Source organism: Phaseolus vulgaris, chromosome 8 (assembly GCF_051622355.1).
Source record: "Phaseolus vulgaris cultivar YP4 chromosome 8, ASM5162235v1, whole genome shotgun sequence".
In the NCBI taxonomy this organism is placed as follows: Eukaryota; Viridiplantae; Streptophyta; class Magnoliopsida; order Fabales; family Fabaceae; genus Phaseolus; species Phaseolus vulgaris.
Genome location: NC_143505.1, coordinates 29,491,107 through 29,511,186, shown reverse-complemented (window position 1 = coordinate 29,511,186; position 20,080 = coordinate 29,491,107).

Below are 20,080 nucleotides of genomic sequence, written 5' to 3'. Positions count from 1 at the left end.
TATGGGCTTAATCCCCTAACACCTCTTGATCTTCTTCCTATTCCCCTTCTTGGAGATGTCTTGTGCAAAGATGGGAATGAAAAGGCTTCTTTTGTGAAAACTTTGCATAAAGACATCAAGAAGAGAATTGAGAAGAAGGTTGGCAAGTATGCTGAACTTGCCAATAAAAGGAGAAAAGCATTGTTGTTTGATGAGGGCGATTGGGTTTGGCTTCACTTGAGGAAGGATCGTTTTCCTACTCAAAGGAAGTCTAAACTAATGCCTCGAGGGGATGGACCTTTCCAAGTCCTCAAGAGGATTAATGACAATGCTTATGAGTTAGATATGCCTGATACATTCTTAGGTAGTCATACTTTTAATGTCAACGATCTAACTCCTTTTTCTGTAGGTCTCCAGAATTCGTGGTCGAATTCTCTCCAACTCGGGGAGTATGATGGAGATCAAGCTCAAGAGGACATGGAGGCCAATCAACAAGATCAAGAAGAGGTAGAGGCACAAATGGAGGACGCCCATGGAGGTCAAAGCCCACCTCAAAGGATTACAAGAAGCATGTTCAAAGCTTTGGGAGCTAGGAGACATTTATTTTCTCTTTTTGTAATTTCTTTAGTTGAAGGTGCTTAGAGGGAAACATTAGAAACCTCTTTTGTTATAGCATCTTTTAGGCCTTAGTTAAGAGCTTTAGGGGGGATGTGTTAGTAGATAGGTGTAGGAGTAGAATAGGAGGTGCCAAAGTGAAGGAAAGAGTCACACCTTCCTCATGCATGGTTTAGGCGCCGGTTTTAGCTAGCTTTAGGAGGGAAATTTGAATTGTTTTAGCTTGCATTTTTCAGCACCTTAGGCTATAAATAGAGGTGCTCTCTTTGTAAAATTCAGATTGGAATTAATCTAAGAAAACTCTACTCAAATTTTGAGTGAACTTTGGAGAGCTTTGAGCCTTCTTCTCTAGTCTTATCTTGATGGATCAATGGAGTCCTCAAGTGGCGGCATCACTCTCATCTAGGAGCATTCGACACTTCTAGTGGCGAGATCATCCATCATCCTTCCATCTTCATGAGCATTTCTTCTCTTTCAATTGTTCATGTTGTCTTGTGTTCTTGAGTTTTTGGTTCGGTTATTCTAATTTTCCAGCAAGTATTTTCTGTTCTTGCCTTTTAATTTCACTTTTGTTCGGTTCAATTGTGTGCTTATTCAATTTTGTTCGGTTCCTTTTAGTTTCACCTCTTTTTGTTGGTTCAATTTGACAATATGTGGAACATCCAAATGAGTTTGGGATTTGGTACTAGTTTTTGGTGAGTTATTGTCTTAGAACAATGATCCAACTCTAAGAAAAGTGTCTCTATAATTTCCAGCTCAAGGTGATTCCTAAGAATGTCAAGAATCATTCTCTATATGGCTAGTGAAATCACATCAGAGCTCCTGACTGAGCTTGACATAGCCCCCGCCCAGCTCCATCCCAACAGCTCCATCCCAGGAACTTAGTGAAACTGCTGCTGAGCTTGCCCGAGTTCGTGAGGAGAACAGCGGGCTCAAGAAGAAGGCCGACGAGCTCGAGCTTGGAGTCACCCAGGTTCGTGAAGAGAACAGTGGGTTCAAGACGAAGATCGACGAGCTTCAGCTTGAGGCTGCCCAGGTTCTAACTTCCGGCTTTGGCACTGCTTTGGAGCAGTTTGCTTGCAAATATCCTGACCTTGATCTTTCTGAGTTCTCAGTATACAACGAGGTGGTGGACGGCAAGATCGTGCCCCCGATTGACTTATCTCCTTGAAAACTCTTATGCTTTACCTTGGTCTGTAATAATTTTCATTCAGTTCGAACTGTTCGATACTCATGTGCACATATATATATAATCTTCTAATTTATCTACTGTGCAATCAACTGGTTTAACTGGATGGTTTTTTCTTAACTCAACGTACTTTGCACCAACCGGTACTTAACTTTTCTCAACTCAACATACTTTGCACCAACCGGTACTTAACTTTCTGCAAACCACCTTAACTTAAATAAACGGTTAATTCGAAGCAATTACGCTTAATACGAAATCACTTACTTAGCACCTGGAACTTCTCTTGCCCGACCCGCCAAGGGCCAAAGGCATCTCTACATCGTCGCTCAGAACTTCGCAGACGCGGCCGCCGCCGTGCGATTCTCTTTCTGTTCCAATCTCAAACCACGGGCTTCTGGCGACGTCATCTTCCCTTTAACTGAAAGCGTCCCTTGCGGGACCACCTTCTGATTTCATTTTTGCTCACCTGGGAGGAGAGCCGTCTTTCGAATCGCTCTTTGTCTTCCCCGAGCCTTTACCCTGAGATAACTTACACCATTGATCCCTCATCTGGGGGTAGAGCCGCCTTTCGGATCCTTCTCTACCTCCCTGAGTTTCAGAACAATGATTTGGGTAGTGGGGTGTCCTCTGCGAACCTTCCCCAACCACCCTTCACCTCCGATTTAACTGGTCTTACTAGGTCAACATTGGTGTCTCTCTCAAGGGGGAAAGAGTCCTTCTCCAACCCTCCTTTCCCACACTTGAGATCGTTAGCACCCCTGACTTTTCGGTTTAATCTTGCCTGAACTCACTCGAGGGTGAGAAGGACTTTTTCTGATGCCTCAACTTGCCCAGGGGTTACATCTCCTCCTCCCCCGGATGCACTGAGGGCTTTCAACTTGCCTCGATTTGCTCACGCAAAGAGGTCTTGTGATCTGTTCTCGCCTACGCTCGCTCGAGGCGAGGAGGTCTTTTAAATCTCTTTCTCGGCTACGCTCGCTGAAGGCGAGGAGGTCTTTTAAATCTCTTTCTCGCCTACGCTCGCTGAAGGCGAGGATGTCTTTTAAATCTCTTTCTCGCCTGCACTCGCTCAAGGCGAGGAGGTCTTTTAAATCTTTTTCACGCCTGCACTCGCTCAAGGCGAGGAGGTCTTTTAAATCTCTTTCTCGCCGGGAGGAAATCTGATACTTGGGCCTCCAATCGCCCAGAGGCGGTGAGGACTTAAAAAACTTTATTCTTGTGCCTCCGATCGCCATATAGCGATGAGGCCTTAAAAAACTTTGTTCTCGTGCCTCCGATCGCCATATGGTGATGAGGGCTTAAAAAACTTCATGTTTGTGCCTCCGATCGCCATATGGCGATGAGGGCTTAAAAAACTTTATATTTCAGAAATTTTGTACTGGATGCATGCAGTTCGGATTTGCCGTTTTTCTTTAAAACTACACAAGGGCGATAGGGTCTCCCCCCACAAACTTGGCAAACAGACAGCATGCAAACTTAATAGCAGGGGAAACTTTGATAAACTTCGAAACCTTCTTTACTGGGTGGCCTCGTTAAAACCCTCCTTAGGGAAAAAGAGTGCCCCCTTGAAAAATTTGTTTAAACTGATACATCTTAAATTGTTCGAGTTAATTATTCCGTACAAAGGCTTAACTGTAGTAAAACTTGAGATGGGTGGCGTTCCAAGTGCGAGGAATCGCCCCTCCCTCCAGCGTCTCCAAGCGGTAGGCGCCGTTCCCGAGTGCTTCAGTTATTCTGAACGGTCCTGTCCACTTGGGTGACAATTTGTTTTCCATCTCGTACTGGTGGGCCTTCCTCATCACCAGGTCACCATCCCTGAAATGCCTTGGCTTTATCTTGGAGTTGTACTTACGCTCAACTCTTCTCTTTACTGCCTCAGCCTTCACCCGCGCTTCCTCCCTGACCTCGTCCAGCAAATCCAAGTTCATTCTCCTTTCTTCGTTCGAGTCTTCCGCCATGAAGTTCTGGAATCTCGGCGAGCTTTCCTGGATTTCGACTGGAATCATCGCGTCGCATCCATACACTAAGCTAAACGGGGTTTCGTGGGTTCCCGATTGCTCAGTGGTATGATATGCCCATACTATACGGGGAACTTCCTGAGCCCAAGACCCCTTGGCCTTTTCCAGCCTCCTCTTCAATCCTCTCAACAAAACCCGGTTAGCGGACTCCACCTGCCCATTCGTTTGCGGGTGTTCCACGGAAGCAAACACTTGTTGCGTCTCGATGTCCTCGCACAGCTTCTTCAACAGGTGGCTTGCGAACTGAGTCCCATTGTCTGATACTAGACGCTTGGGCACACCAAAACGGCACACAATATTTTTCCACATGAAACTCTAGATTTTGTGTGCAGTGATCTGGGCTACTGGTTCTGCCTCGATCAATTTGGTGAAGTATTCGATCCCCACAACCAAATACTTCATTTGCCTGATCGCTAACGGGAAGGGCCCCAGAATGTCGATTCCCCACGTGTGGAACGGCCAGGGGCTGTAGATTGACCTCAACTCTTCTGGGGGCGCCTTGTGCCAGTCTGCGTGCTGCTGACATTGCTTGCAGCGTTGGGCATATCTCTTGCAATCTTCCCTCATCGTGGGCCAATAATAACCTGCGCGGACAGTTCTTGTCGCCAGCGATCGACCTCCAATGTGGCTCCCACAAATCCCTTCATGGAGCTCAGCCATAATTCTCGTGCACTTCTTTCCGTGTACACATACAAGAAGAGGGTGTGTAAATCCGAACCTGTACAGCTCGCGATCAATGAGGGTAAACTTGTTGGAGCTTTTCTTCATCTTTCTAGCTTCTGTTGAATCTATTGGGAGCACGCCATCTGCCAAGTAGCGCTGGTACGGCGTTATCCATGTATCAGGCTCGTGGATAGCGCAAACTTGCGTCGTGCTCACTTCTTTCGCTGGGTGCGCCCTGACCCTTGGCGTCCTCAAGGTCTCCTGCATTAGGGATCTATGGCTCCTCACCGTTCTTTCCGTCGACCTGCAAACATGAAGAACCTGGTGGTCTGCCACGAATGCTCGAGGAGTCTTCAAATTTTCTTGAATGACGGTCCTCTATCTGCCCCCCTTCCCCGAACTGGCAAGGTTGGCTAGCAAGTCAGCTCGGGCGTTCTGCTCTCTTGGCACGTGTACCACTTCAAACAAAGCGAAAGATCTCCTTCGCTCTTGCACGTACTCCAAGTAGGCTGCCATCTGCGGGTCCTTGGCTTGGAACTCGCCAGTCACTTGTCCAGTGACCAACAGCGAATCGCTCTTGGCCATCAGCAGCTTCGCCCTCATTTCCTTTGCCAACAAGATTCCGGTGATCAAAGCCTCATACTCTGCTTGATTGTTGCTTGCTTTGAAAGCAAACCTCAGTGATTGCTCTATCAACACGCCGTTGGGTCCTTCCAAAATGACCCAGCCCCGCTGCCCAGCTGGTTGGACGACGCATCCACCGAGAGTACCCAACGAAAGCCATCCTTGGCGTTTTGCGCTATTTCGGAGGACAGCTCGACCACGAAATCAGCGAAAATTTGCCCCTTGATCGATCCCCGGGGCTCATATTTGATGTCGAATTCCGACAGCTCAACCGCCCACTTCACCATCTTCCAGCTACATCTGGTTTCTTCAGAACCTTCTGGATTGGCAAATCAGTCATTACCAACACCGTAAAGCTCTGAAAGTAATGACGCAGTCTCCTCGCCGAAAATACAACCGCTAGCGCTGCCTTTTCTAGTGCCTGGTACCTCACCTCTGGGCCTTGCAGCACCTTGCTAACAAAATAGATGGGCCTTTGGACCTGATCTTGATCTGGGACGAGCACTGCGCTTATTGCCCTCTCAGTTATGGCAAAATACAGCCTGAGTGGCGTTGCGGCTTGGGGTTTGCATAGAATTGGTGGGCTCGCCAAATATTCTTTGAGCCTTATGAAGGCCTCCTCACACTCCTTCGTCCAGACGAACCTGTTCTTCCTCTTCAAACACTGGAAATATGGGTGGCCCTTCTCTCCACTTGCCGATACGAATCGGGACAGGGTGGCCATCTGCCCCGTGAGCTGCTGCACCTCCTTCACAGTGGCGGGGCTCCTCATTGCCAAAATGGCGGCACATTTCTCGGGGTTAGCCTCGATTCCCCTCTCCGACAGGAGAAATCCCAGAAATTTCCCTGCTTCCACGCCAAAAACACACTTCTCAAGGTTCAGTTTCAGCTTGTACTTGGCTATTGTGATGAACAACTCTTCCAAATCAGCGACGTGCTTGTTTTTCTCCAGGGACGTCACGACCATGTCGTCATCGTATGCCTGCACATTCCTTCGGAGCATAGGCGCGAGCACCTTGTCCATTAACCTTTGGTACGTGGCTCCCGCGTTCTTTAGCCCGAAGGGCATCACCTTGTAGCAGTAGCATGACCTTTCCGTCATGAAGGCAGTTTTCTCTTCATCCATGGGGTGCATTTTGATTTGATTCTACCCCGAGAAGGCATCCAAAAAACTGAGCAGCTTGCACCCTGATGCACTGTCTACCAGGGCGTCTATACTCGGCAAAGGATAAGAATCATTTGGACAAGCCTTGTTCAGGTCTGTGAAGTCAACACACATCCGCCACTTTCCACTACTCTTCTTGACCAGAACAACATTGGCGAGCCATTCTGGATATTGAATCTCTCTGATGTGTCCTGCTGCGAGGAGTTTTTGTGTTTCGTCTTTGATCGCCTACCTTTTCTCTTCGTTGAACTTTCTCCTTCTTTGGCGGACAGGCCTGACTTGGGGATCTATTGCTAAACGATGGCACAAGAAATCAGGGTCAATTCCCGGCATGTCTGAAGCAGCCCACGCAAATGCATCCAGGTGTCTACTAATCACTTTGGCGATATGGTCTTGCGTCTCGCTATCCAAGGTTTTCCCCAGCTTAAACAGCTTACCGTTGATCTCCTTCTCGAGTCATTCCTCCACTGGTCGAGGCTTCTTTTCACTGGCGATCAGCGCCCTCGCGATACCTGTCTCTCTGGCGGTCTCCGAGCAGCTTCTTTCTCCCTCCAACCGAGCGGCGCTCGGACCTCGCCTCTATATCCTCCATAGGCACATCGCCCCCGGCGGCCACCTCCAACACCGTATCCGAAACTCGCCGCAAGGTTTCCTGCGCAGGCTCCACGCCAGGGGGAGGTGTTGTGGTTACGTGGCACACAGACCTCTTGTTTTTTAGGCTGTTTTCGTAACACTTCTTCGCCTCCTTATGGTCGGAGCGAATGGTGATGATCAAACCCTCCATAGACGGTAGTTTGACCTTCACGTGCCTTGTCGAAGGCACAGCCCCCGTTCTGTTGAGCGTTGGCCTTCCCAACAGTATGTTGTACGTCGACGGAGCGTTTACAACAAGATACCTGATCTTCTCTGTTCGTGAGGCCAAACCATCTGCGAAGGTCGTCCTCAACTCAATATACCCCCTTACCTCCACTTGATCGCCGACGAAACCGTACAGGCAGCCCCCATATGGCCTCAGCTGATCGGGGGACAGTTGTAATTTTTCAAAGGTCGGCCAAAACATTACATCTGCCGAGCACCCTTGGTCGACCAGCACCCGGTGGACTGTCCTTCCCGCCGTGACAAGTGAGATCACAATCGGGTCGTTGTCGTGAAGTACAACGCCCCTAAGGTCTCCTTTGGTGAACGTGATGTCCACGTCGGGTGAGTGGTCCTCAAAGACTTCCACTGACATCACCGACCTCACGTACCTCTTGCGTTGCGATGCAGTGCACCCTCCTCCTAAAAATCCACAGCTATGGTGTGGATCTCGCCGTGGACGGGCACCTCGTGCTGTTGTCCTTCGTTGCTTGCTGGTTGGGAACCCGCTGATTGGCCCGCTTGCTTTTCCAGCAAGTAATCTTTCAGGAATCCGCACTTGACCAACTCGGTGAGTTGGTATGCCAAAGCCAAACACGAGTTGTGGAGTGGCCAAAGCTCTTGTGGAACTCACACCACGTGTCTGGTTTTGGACCCAAAACCTTCTTTGTCGTCTTCTCAGGCACTTTGAGCCTGGCGGCGATATTCGGGATGGCGATCAGATCAGCCAACCCCATCATGAACTCATACCTTGGTGGGCGATTAGTCTCTCTAGCCCGCCCTGGCCCCTTCCCCTTCCCGTTACTCTTCTTAGGATCATAAGGATGACGCATCCTCTGGTCCCTCTTCCCCGCCGCTGCCTCCATTACTCTTTGCGGCTGGACCCTCGTCTAGGCGCGAGGTTTTGCTGGGGCCACGTTTCCCCTTTTCTCGGAGACTTCGCTCTCGGCAGCGATGTGGGCCACAGCACGTCGCCAGATTTCAGCAAACGTGGCGGGTGACTCCTGATAAGTGACTCAATAAAAGGCCCAGGTAACACACCCTTTTTGAAGGCGTGTACAAACATCTCTTCGTCTTTACCTGTCAAGCGGACATCTGGGCCCCGAATCTATTCAGGAAATCCTTCAGGGACTCCCCCTGGTACTGTCTCACGTCAAACAAGTCGTAAGACACCAATGGTGGTGCCTTGTTCACTATATACTGCTCAACAAACATCTTGGAAAACTGTTGAAAAGTGGTAATGTGGCCAGTAGGCATACTGACGAACCAGTCCAACGTTGTTCCACTAAGAGTGCTCATGAACACCTTACAATAAACCGCGTCCGACCCCCCCGAGAGCATCATCTGAGTATGAAACGCCGTGAGATGGGCCTCAGGGTCCTCCACCCCAGTGAAAGACACTTTCACCACGACAGTGTTAGCCGGGACCACCGAGTCCAGGATCTCTTGGGATAATGGCATGGGGAAGCTGCGCGGTGGGGATGGGGGTGCAGATCTGTCCCCGACCGCACGCTCCTCCCGCTCCTGCAGGGCTTTGCGCAACTCTTGGTTAACCCTGTTGAGCTCCTCATTCCTAGCTTGCGAGGCCACCAGCGCCTCATGCACCCTTTCCTGTTCAGAACGCGATGCAGCCACGTTCTCCTGCAGCGTCCTCATCATGTCCATCACTTGTGTCATGGACACAACATCTTCGTTTGTTGACGACGCGACTGAACTTGACCGTGTTGTCCTCATCTTTTCTCAGCAAACTTAGCAACTCAAAGAAACTCCAAACAAACAGTGAAAACTCCAGGAATCGACTGCAATAGCGAGCAGTCGAACAGAAAACACCAAAACCACAACAAACACGAACTATGGATGGGAATCACCTTTTATACGGCCCCATGGTGGGCGCCAGATGATCCTGCCGGTTGACTTAGCGCCAAAGCGTTGCCTCGTCACGACCTCCTTCACCAGCTTGACTCCACGTGCCCTTCAAGTCCACACCACAAAAGCTTCTTCAGAGAACCTGAAAACACAAGGTGGCGCCTCTGCGGCCGGTGGCGCTCCGGCGCTCAAGTCAGTAACAAGAACACCCAAAACTCAGAGAAAATATGCTCTGTAGAACCGTACTAAAGGCAGACAACCCTAGCAGAATGAGCCGTAATGAAAACGTCCCTCTGCAGATTCTGTTAAGTTTGCCTTTATAGCTAGGTTTCTTTTCTCTCCAGGCCGTTATGCTTTTGGACGTGTGGCTCGCATCCAGCCCTGCACGTGTCGCCATCTGGGTTGGGATAGCAGGTAACGCCCAGCCATACACGTGTCATTATCTGAGCTAGGATAACTCGAGCGTCACTTTTCTATTGCACCCAACCCTACACGTGTCATCATCTGGGTTGGAGTAACAGATAACATCCAAAGCTACATGTGTTGTCATTTGGGTTGGGGCAACTTGAACGTTATTTCTGTGTAGTAACCAGCCGCGCAGCTAAGTCATCTACTCATGGAGTAAGCTAACACGCAATGTGCCTTAGAACACCACCTGACCAGGCGAGTATCGGGTGCAGCATAATGCACCATCCCTGTGATATCGCCTATTGTTAATGGCACCCTCCTTATCACTGCGCCATGAATGTTCTTGGGCTGAGGAGACCTTGTCACCAACGAATGTCCACTCTGGGAATCCTGTCGCTGATAGGAAAGTTGTCCCTTTCAACCCACACGCCCTTCACGCCCTATGCAGGCGCAACAATCGCCTCACTAGAATTGTACACTTGAACTTACACTTCTGAGCCTTCATCAGCTTCAACTGAGCTTACTGGGAGATCCGGCGATGTGCTTCTCGCGGCAGCGTCAGACCACTTGACCTCCCATCGTCAACACGTCGACGTTATACGATCTCGGCGACAACCGATCATGTACGTTGTAGCACGCCGTTTCCACAAACGGCGACTACACTAGCTTCTGAACCACTCGCCCTTCTTTAGCCACGTGCTCTGCTAAACCCGCCTCATGTGGTCACGTGCTAGACACGTCATCACACCCGATGACCTGGTCGGTATAATTACCATTTAAATATGTTGTGATGTTCTAAGTTTCCTATCATATTATTATGAAAATCACAAATGTATTTAAATTTGTCATCATATTATTGTGAATATAACATAAATGATCATTACCATTTAAATCTGATGTGTTGTTATCCAACTATTTTGAAGATCACAAATGTATTTAAATTTGTCATCATATTATTCTAAAGATAACATAAGCGATTATTATCATTTAACTCTTCTATGATATTTTAAATTTGTTATCAAATTATTCTGAAAATCACAAATGTATTTAAATTTGTCATTATATTATTCTAAAGATAACATAAATGATTATTATCTTTTAAGTCTATTGTGATATTATTATGAAGATAAGAGGTATAATTGTTATTATTTAAATATGTTATTATATTTTTATAAAAATTACAAATATATTTAAATCTGTTATCATGTTATTCTGAAGATAACATAAATGATTATTATCTTTTGAGTCTATTGTGATATTATTCTAAAGATAACAACTATAATTGTTATTATTTAAATCTGTTATTATAACAATCACATATATATTTAAATTTGTTATCATGTTATTCTGAAATAACATAAATGATTAGTATCTTTTAATTCTGTTGTGATATTATTTGGACGATAAAAAGTATAATTGTTATCATTTAAATTTGTTATCATATTATTATGAAAATCACATATATATGTAAATCTGTTATCACGTTATTTTGAAGATAACATAAATGATTAATTATCATTTAAACCAGTTGTGACATTATTCTGAAGATAAAAAAATATAATTGTTATTATTAAAATCTATTATCAAATTAAGCGTGTCCATTGTTGACCCACCTCTCTTTCCTGGGAACTTATCTGGTGTACTAGTGCACAGTCTACAATCATTGTTCCAGTATACATTATTATTCATAGTGTATATTTCGATTTTAACTCTATGGAAAAAGAAAAAAAATGAGATACATTAAACAAAGATCAAACACTTTCACAAGTTTACCATAACTCATGTATCGAGAATGACAAATGATTATGTCCTACCGTCGCTCGACAGTAAAAGGCATTACAACACCAAACTTTTGTACTATACAGGATCATAGAAGTGTTGGGCGATGGAGCTTATTGACTGGAAATTCTAGACGATGGAATCATCCCACGAACATGAAATGCAACAAGCCTCAGGTTTTATTTCAGTTAAAATGTTTATTCACATTGTTTCTTAAACATTTTATGTTCTCTTTTGGGGTGACACTCTTTTTCCCTCTAAAGGCGTTTTTTAATAAGGTGATCTAGAAATAATTTTTTTTTTGGAAATTTATAAGTAGATAGTTATCCGAGTAGACATGGTGAGACGACCTAACTCGGAACAGACATTGTTACCCAAGTAGGCGCCCTGCGAGACAGTTTAACTCGGAGCAGGCGTAGTTGATATGATTCCAATAGCAAGATATAGGTGATTCTTTGACATTTTATGGAATCAACTTGAGCTGGAATATGATTAGGCACTTTTCTAGAATTGGATCAATGTTCTATCATTCAAGAACTCACCAAAACTTCTTGTCAATTGAATCGGTTAAAAGGCATAAGAATTCAAATGAACCGTTTAAAATGCCTAACAATTGAATTGCACCGAACAAAAGCAAGAAGAAAGAAGATGAACCGATTAAATTCAGCAAAGAAGAAGATGAACCGATTATATTCAGCAAAGAAGAAGATGAACCGAAAAAAACATGAAATAAAGCTAAAACACCAAATAGAATTGCAAGAAAGAACCTAAGACATGTTTAAGAGATCATATGGACATGGAGATGAAAGAAATAGACGGAAAAGAGAGAAGACTTATGTGGTTGAAGAACTTGGTTGATGAACACGCCACTTGAAGTGTGAATGCTCCAAGATAAGTGTGAATTGCCGCCACTTGAGGAACCAAGGCACTCAAGATGAGACTAGGAAGAGGAGAAGGCAAGTTCTCACTCACTCAATCACCAATTTGGGAGAGTTTCATTACTTCAAAAATCAATTCTATTATTTGAAGGACCTAAGCCCTCCTTTTATAGGTGGAGAATCGGTCATGAAACTTACAAAGCAAGCTAACCAAAAGTCCCTTGCATGCTACTCACTTCTAGTGCCTAAAGTGAGAAGTGAAGAGTCACCTTCTAGAAAATTCTAAACTAATGCCTAAAGATGCTTTACAAAAGAGGTATCTAAGGTTTCCCTCTAAGCACCTTCCTAAAAACTATATATTTAAACATTCTACATTATTTACAAATTTATACAAAAGAAACTATAAAGAGAGACATTAATTGAAGCCTATTCTTGAAAGCTTGTAGACTTCTTTGGCTTTAGGCTAGGTCCTCTCTTTATTTTTATTTTATGTCTTCTTTAAATTTTGAGAAGACTAGAAGGAAGAACTTCAAATGTGTGGGTGAATAACCTCTTCCTATATTAATAAAAGCCTCTCCTATGTGATCTCCTTCAGTAGTTGTCCAAGTAGGTATGGTAAGACGACCTAACTCGGAATAGATATAGTTACCCGAGTGGGCGCCCTGTGTTTGGTAAGATTGCTTGGCAAGGTGTGTACCGTAATGTCAAGTTAACTAGTAATGTAGGTAAAGTTGGAGCAGTAAATGGTTTGGCTGACCCAGAAGGGTGTCATCCATCAAGATTTAACTTGTTTGTTAAGTGCTATTATCGTCGTTTTCTTCTCACTCATGTTAGAGCACCATCCACGGTGTTCCGATACGGAGGTGCAGAGTTTTGGTGTTTCTTGCTAGCTGCCTTGAGCGTCGGAGTGCAAACGGCCGCTAGGGCGCCTATGTGTCCTTCTTTGCAGGTGTTCACAGGTTGCCAGAGGAAAGGTGTCCTTAGCTGACGGGCAAGGTTGCGTACAAAGACGTATCCAGGTCAACCGGCCGGAACATTTGGCGCCCACCGTGGGGCCGATTTAAAACATCAGTCCCATCGCAAGTTTCAGGCAATTTATCAGAGCTACCATAACGACTGGGGAAGTTTCAGAGGAAAACAGTGAAGAATGAGGGGCACGAGACAAGGTTCCCCGCGCGTAGCAGGCGAGGAAATGTCCATGCAGCAGGTCATGGGCATGATGCGGAGGCTGCAAGATGAAATGGCGGAATCAAGGGCGGAGCAAGAGCGTATGCAGCCGGATCTCGCGGCTTCCCACGTGAGAAACGATGAGCTCCATCGTATCAATGAAGAGTTGCGCCGTGGTTTGGGCGATAACCAAGGGCAACGTGACCAAGATGAGACCGAGCGTCTCACCCCACCAAGGGAGTTTTCCACACCCTTCTCGCAGGAGATTCTGGAAGCAGTGATCCCCAACACGTTTGCGGGACCCAAGGTGATCTTCACCGGGATGGAGGATCCTGAGGCGCACCTCACTGCATTCCACACGCAGATGGTGCTAGTAGGCGGCTCCGATGCCGTGAGGTGCAAGCTCTTTATGAGCACCTTGACGGGGATGGCCATGGATTGGTTCATCAGCCTTCCAAACGGCCATATCACCTCCTTCTAGAAGCTGTCGCAGTTGTTCAGGGAGCAATACTTAGCGAACAGGGCCCTGCCGCCAGTTTCGTACGACCAATTTGATGTGAAACAATATCAAGGAGAGACATTGAAGGAGTACATCAACTGTTTTGGGGCCCAAGTAGTAAAGGTTGGCACTACGGAAGAGCCCATGATCGTGTACGCATTCAGAAAGGGCGTGTGTCTTGGACCTTTTTGCGAATCCATCATTCGCAATCGCCCCAGGACCTTTGCTGAAATAAGGCATCGCGCGGTGGAGCATATCGCCTCTGAGGGAGAGGTGTGTGAGAAGCGCACCAGCGTCGTACCCTCACGCCCGAGAGCGCAGACGCGGGCTCAACGAGACCATGACGGGGAGGAAGAAGCCAGAGGGGAGACGCCCCTATGAGACAAGAAAACCCCAGCCCAGGGGTCCAGCAGGAGGAAATCGCCCGGCCAAGGAAGGGGCCAGGCCAGCGAGGTACGACTTTGTGGTGGAGTTGAAGGATCTGATTGCCGTGCCCAATATAACTGAAAGGTTGAGGCGACCGGCGGAGACCGACAAGGTGTTAGGGCCTCGCAAGGACTCTTGGTGTGAGTTCCATGAAGCTTTCGGTCACCACATCAACAATTGCCTGTCACTAGGATATTAGTTAGATGAGTTGGTGAGAAGCAGGTTTCTGAAGGATTACATCGCAGAGCCCGCCACGACCGCGACCCTGCGAGCACCAGTGGAAGAACAAGCGCACGAGATGCCAGTCCTTGGCGAAGTCCACACCATTGCTGGTGGCTTTTCCGGGGGAGGACCCACTGCCTCCCAACGGAAGAAATATGGGAGGGGGGTCAATTCAATTGAAGAAAGAATCCCAGGTAACCCGTGGGAGTCAGACCTCGTGTTCACGAGGGCGGATCTATAGGATGTCGTGCCGCACGACAATGACCCTGTGGTCATTTCGGTTGTCACGACCGGCAGAAAGGTTCACAGGGTTCTAGTCGACCAAGGAAGCTTCGCAGATGTTATGTTCTGGTCGACATTCAACAAGTTGCGGTTGTCTCCTGACCTTTTGAGACCCTACACAGGGTGCTTATATGGGTTCGCTGACAACCAGGTGGAAGTACGAGGCTACCTGGAATTGAGGACGACATTCTCGGATGGAGCGGCCCCACGTACCGAAAACATTAGGTACTTAGTCGTAAACGCCAACTCAGCCTACAACATCTTGTTGGGCAGACCGGCGTTGAACAGGCTGAACGCAGTAGCCTCCACGCGCCACATGAAGATGAAGCTTCCGGATCTCAGCGGCACAGTGATCGTCATCAAGTCAGATCAGGAAGAAGCGCGGAAATGTTATGAGAACAGTCTGAAAACGAAGAGGGCTGTATTCATGGTGTTCGAGCGTCCGCCAAGTGCAGACACGGCGATGGAGGTAGAGGTAGAACCCCTGAACGAGGCAATGCCAACGGTGAGGGCGACGCCCGAAGCAGACACGCATGCAGAGGAGAGGCAGGACGACACATCGCCTGTAGAAGAGGCGACGCCTGGAAAGCACTACCGGGCGACGCCTCTTAAGGAAGATAGCAGGGATCAGCCGGCGGCCAACGCGGTGGAGAGGCAGATTGGCGGCAAAGCGTTCAAGCTGGGGCGTTTGTTGAGCCAAGAAGAACAGGATGAGGTGGCGGAGGTGATTTCACGTCATTTAGATGCTTTTGCATGGTCCGCCTCAGACATGACGGGCATCGACCCTGATTTTCTGTGCCACCACCTTAGCATGGATGCCACGGTCCGCCCCGTGCGACAAAGAAGGAGAAAGTTCAATGAAGAAAGGCGGCTTGTGATAAGGGAAGAGACGCAGAAGCTGTTGAGCGCCGGACACATACGGGAAATCCAATACCCCGAGTGGCTGGCCAACGTCGTCCTAGTGAAAAAAGCAAATGGGAAGTGGAGGATGTGTGTAGATTTCACGGACTTGAACAAGGCATGCCCCAAGGACTCGTATCCATTACCCAGCATCGACGCCCTGGTGGATAGTGCCTCAGGCTGCGAAATGCTAAGTTTCTTGGACGCTTTTTCGGGGTATAATCAGATCAAGATGCACCCGAGAGATGAGGGTAAAACAACGTTCATGACCGAGACGTGCAGCTACTGCTACAAAGTAATGCCGTTTGGATTAAAGAATGCGGGTGCCACCTATCAGAGGCTAATGGACAAGGTCCTGGCGCCCATGTTGGGAAGGAACGTGCAAGCCTACGTAGACGACATGGTGGTAACTTCGCGCGATAGAAGGCAACATACAACAGACCTGGAAGAGTTATTTGCCACCATCTTGAAGTATCGCCTCAAACTGAACCCTGAGAAATGTGTCTTTGGGGTTGAGGCAGGGAAGTTTTTAGGCTTCATGCTCACGGAAAGAGGAATTGAGGCAAACCCAGACAAGTGCGCAGCCATCATCGCCATAAGGAGCCCGACATCAGTGAAGGAAGTGCAGCAACTGACGGGGCGAATGGCAGCATTATCGAGGTTGTTTCTACAGGGGGAGAGAAGGGGCGCCCCTATTTCCAGTGCCTCAAAAGAAATAGTCGCTTCGCGTGGACTGACGAATGTGAAGCGGCTTTCATAAAGTTGAAAGAGTACTTCGACGCCACCGGTCCTTTGCAAACCAATAGCGGGCTTGCCCCTCCGACTATACTTCGCGGCAACAGAACGGGCTATCAGTTCTGTCCTGGTCCAAGAGTAGGACCAAGTGCAGAAGCCCATCTATTTCGTGAGCAAGGCTTTACAAGGCCCAGAAACGAGGTACCAGTCACTGGAAAAGGCAGCGTTGGCAGTGGTATTTTCGGCCAGGAGGCTCCGCCACTACTTCCACAGTTTTATAGTAGTGGTGATGACGAACCTCCCCATACAAAAGGTTTTGTAGAAACCCGACGTAGCTGGAAGGATGGTTCGCTGGGCGGTGGAGTTGTTAGAATTTGACATCCAGTATGAGCCCAGAGGATCCATCAAAGGGCAGGTATATGCGGATTTTGTGGCAGAGCTCTCGCCCGGAGGCGAACAAGAAGTGGAACCGGGATCGCAGTGGTTGCTCTCGGTCGATGGCTCTTCCAATCAGCAAGGAAGTGGTGCGGGGATAGTCTTGGAGGGACCCAATGGTGTGCTGATTGAGCAAGCTCTGCGTTTCGCCTTTAAAGCGAGTAACAATCAGGCTGAGTACGAGGCACTGATCGCAGGGATGCTCCTGGCTAAGGAGATGGGTGCGCAGAACCTCTTGGTGAAGAGTGCTTCACAGTTCATTACGGGACAAGTATCGGGTGAGTTCCAAGCAAAAGATCCACAATTGGCGGCGTATTTAAGGTACGTCCAACTGCTGAAGGGAGCATTTAGCGCTCTTGAGCTAATACATGTCCCACGAGAACAAAATGCCAGAGCTGACCTGCTGGCCAAGCTGGCCACCTCAGGCAAGGGGGGCAGGCAGAGGACAGTAATCCAAGAGACGCTCAAAGCTCCGCGAAAATTTGTGAAAGACAACAGGGTGGATGTCAAGGAGTCATCGTTCCTTGACTCAAGGTACAGTAAAGATACCCCATATCAGCACATACGTGAACACGCCCGAAGGAGGAAGGCATATGCAGATATATGCTTTAGCCGAAGGAGACACCTGGATGACGCCATACAGACGGTATCTGGAGGATGGGGTTCTCCCAGCGGAACCAGAGGAGGGCAAGAAGGTTAAGAGGAACGCCGTAAGATATACCCTAGTGGACGGAGTATTGTTCAGACACGGGTTCACCCACCCTATCCTAACGTGCGTAAGCGGCGACGAGTGCACCAGGATAATGGCGGAGCTCCATGAAGGGATTTGTGGGAGCCACGTGGGGGGAAGGTCTCTAGCTTCTAAGGTGGTGCGTGCAGGTTTCTACTGGCCAACAGTGAAAGAGGATTGCGTGCGGCACGCCCAGCATTGCAAGCAGTGTCAGAACACGCTGATTGGCACAAGGCGCCGCCATAGGAGCTGAGATCCATATACATCCCGTGGCCTTTCCATACGCGGGGGATTGACATCCTAGGTCCATTCCCCCTGGCGATAAGACAGATGAAGTACCTAATCATCGCCATTGAATACTTCACCAAGTGGATAGAAGCGGAGCCCGTGGCCCAGATTACTGCGCACAAGGTGCAACACTTTGTTTGGAAGAACATTGTGTGTCGCTTTGGCGTGCCTTGGCGGCTGGTATCCGACAATGGCACCTAGTTCGCAAGCCAACAGTTGAGAAACCTGTGCGCAGAGGTAGGCATCAAGCAAGTGTTCGCATCAGTCGAACACCCCCAGACCAATGGGCAAGTAGAGTCGGCGAATAGAGTCTTGCTGAGAGGACTAAAGAGAAGGCTAGAAAAAGCTAAAGGGGCGTGGGCGGAAAAAGTGCCAAGGATCGTATGGGCGTACCATACCACACCCCAATCTTCCACCTTGAAGCCACCTTTCAGTCTGGTATATGGGTCAGATGCGATGATCCCAGTGGAGATCAACGAAAGCTCGCCACGTTACCAGAATTTTGTGGCCGAAGAATCCAATGAAGAGAAGCGAGTGAATCTGGACTTGCTGGAGGAAGCAAGGGAAGAAGCAAGAATAAAGGCTGAGGCAGTCAAGAGAAGAGTGGAGCGACAGTATAGCTCTAAGGTGAAGCCGCGGCAATTTCAAGTTGGTGACTTAGTCATGAGGAAGGCTCACCCATATGAGCTAGAGAACAAGTTGTCTCCCAAATGGACCGGACCCTTCAGAGTTACCGATGCCAAGGGGAATGGTTCATACAACCTAGAAACTTTGGAAGGAGGCCCCATTCCACGTAGTTGGAATGCGGCCAATTTAAAATTCTACTTCAGTTAAGTTGAAATACACAGTTGTAAAGGGGACACTCTTTTTCCCTCTCGGGGGTTTTTTAATGAGGTCACCCAGAGTAAAAAGAAAGGAAAAGAAAAGTTCAAGAAAGCTCGGTTTCAGTTTTTTCCTCTCTCTCAAAGTAAGATCAAAGGTTAAGAAACAAAGACAACGATTCAAAAGCGACGCCTAGCGTAGGCGTCGCCAGGAGAAGGCGTCGCCAAGATGAGGCGACACCAAGTGCAACCGTTAGGTGAGGCGTCACCAAGAGGGAGCGTCGCCAGGAAGAGACGACGCCAAGTGCAAGCCTCGCCGAGATAAGGCGTCGACACGGGAGGAGGCGTCGCCAGATGTAGGCGTCACCGGAGAAAAAAGCAGGAGTCAAATCAGAGCAAGTGTCGTGAGCGCATACCCGAAGATCGAAACAAAGGTATGTCCAGATAACAGTTAAAATCCGGGAGCCTAGTCCTTGAGCAGGGGTTAAGGGATTCCTCCGGGACGCCCCCTCCTCAAGTATGAATAGCTAGCCCCGGTACCAGTTAAAACCCGGGCGCCTGGTGCTTGAGCAGGGGTTAAGGGATTCCTCCGGGACGCCCCCTCCTCAAGTATGAATAGCTAGCCCCGCTACCAGAGATAAGTCATCCTCGCCCTCGAGTGAGTTCAGGCAAGAAAGGTACAAACCGGACACCTAGTCCTTGAGCAGGGGTTAAGGGATTCCCTCGGGACGCCCCCTCCTCAAGTATGAACAGCTAGTCCCGGTACGAGATGAGATTAGAAAGTCCTCAGTGCATCCAGGTAACCGCTGGGCAAGTCGAGGCACCAGAGAAAGTCCTTCTCACCTTAGAGTGAGTTTAGGCGAGAAAAGGGTCCTTTACGCCCTGGAGCGATGTTGAGGCCAGAGAAGAAAAAGAGAAATATAAAGGCACGAATCGCCATAATCAGTGCCTTCACGAGGGAGACTACTCGCGGATACGAAGGCCAAGCGAAGCGCCGCGAGAGAGGGTCACATGTTACTCAAAAGTTAAGGGCTAACGCGATGAAGAAAGGCGTCGGAGATAACACACTCAATGTGACTAAGCAAGCAAAATCATACGAAAGAACGAGAAAAGCAGGCAGAAAAAAGATACGCAAAAACATAAGCTAAGGGCGCAGTCAAATCAGCAAAATAAATTGTCAAATTTACAAGTAAGTATCGAAAGATGATCAAAATGAGTCTACAAAGAAATTGAGGGGGCATGTTCAGAGCAGGCTATTCCCCAAGGCCAAGGGGCCCAACTTTCCCATCGACGATATGGTTGCAAGGGTCGTAGTTAGAAACATTGATCCCCGGGTTCTCGCAGGCGGCTTGGGCCAAAGCCTCCTTGAATCCCTCCTCGAAGGTGTCGGCCATGTCATCGATGAGTTCCTTCCTGACCTTCTCCAACTCCTTGATGGTCGAGTCCCCGGAGGCCACCTGCTTCTCCAGAGCCTCCTTCTCAACTTGGAGCCCGTTGACCTCAGTTTGCAGCTTGTCATGGTCAACCTGGAGAAGG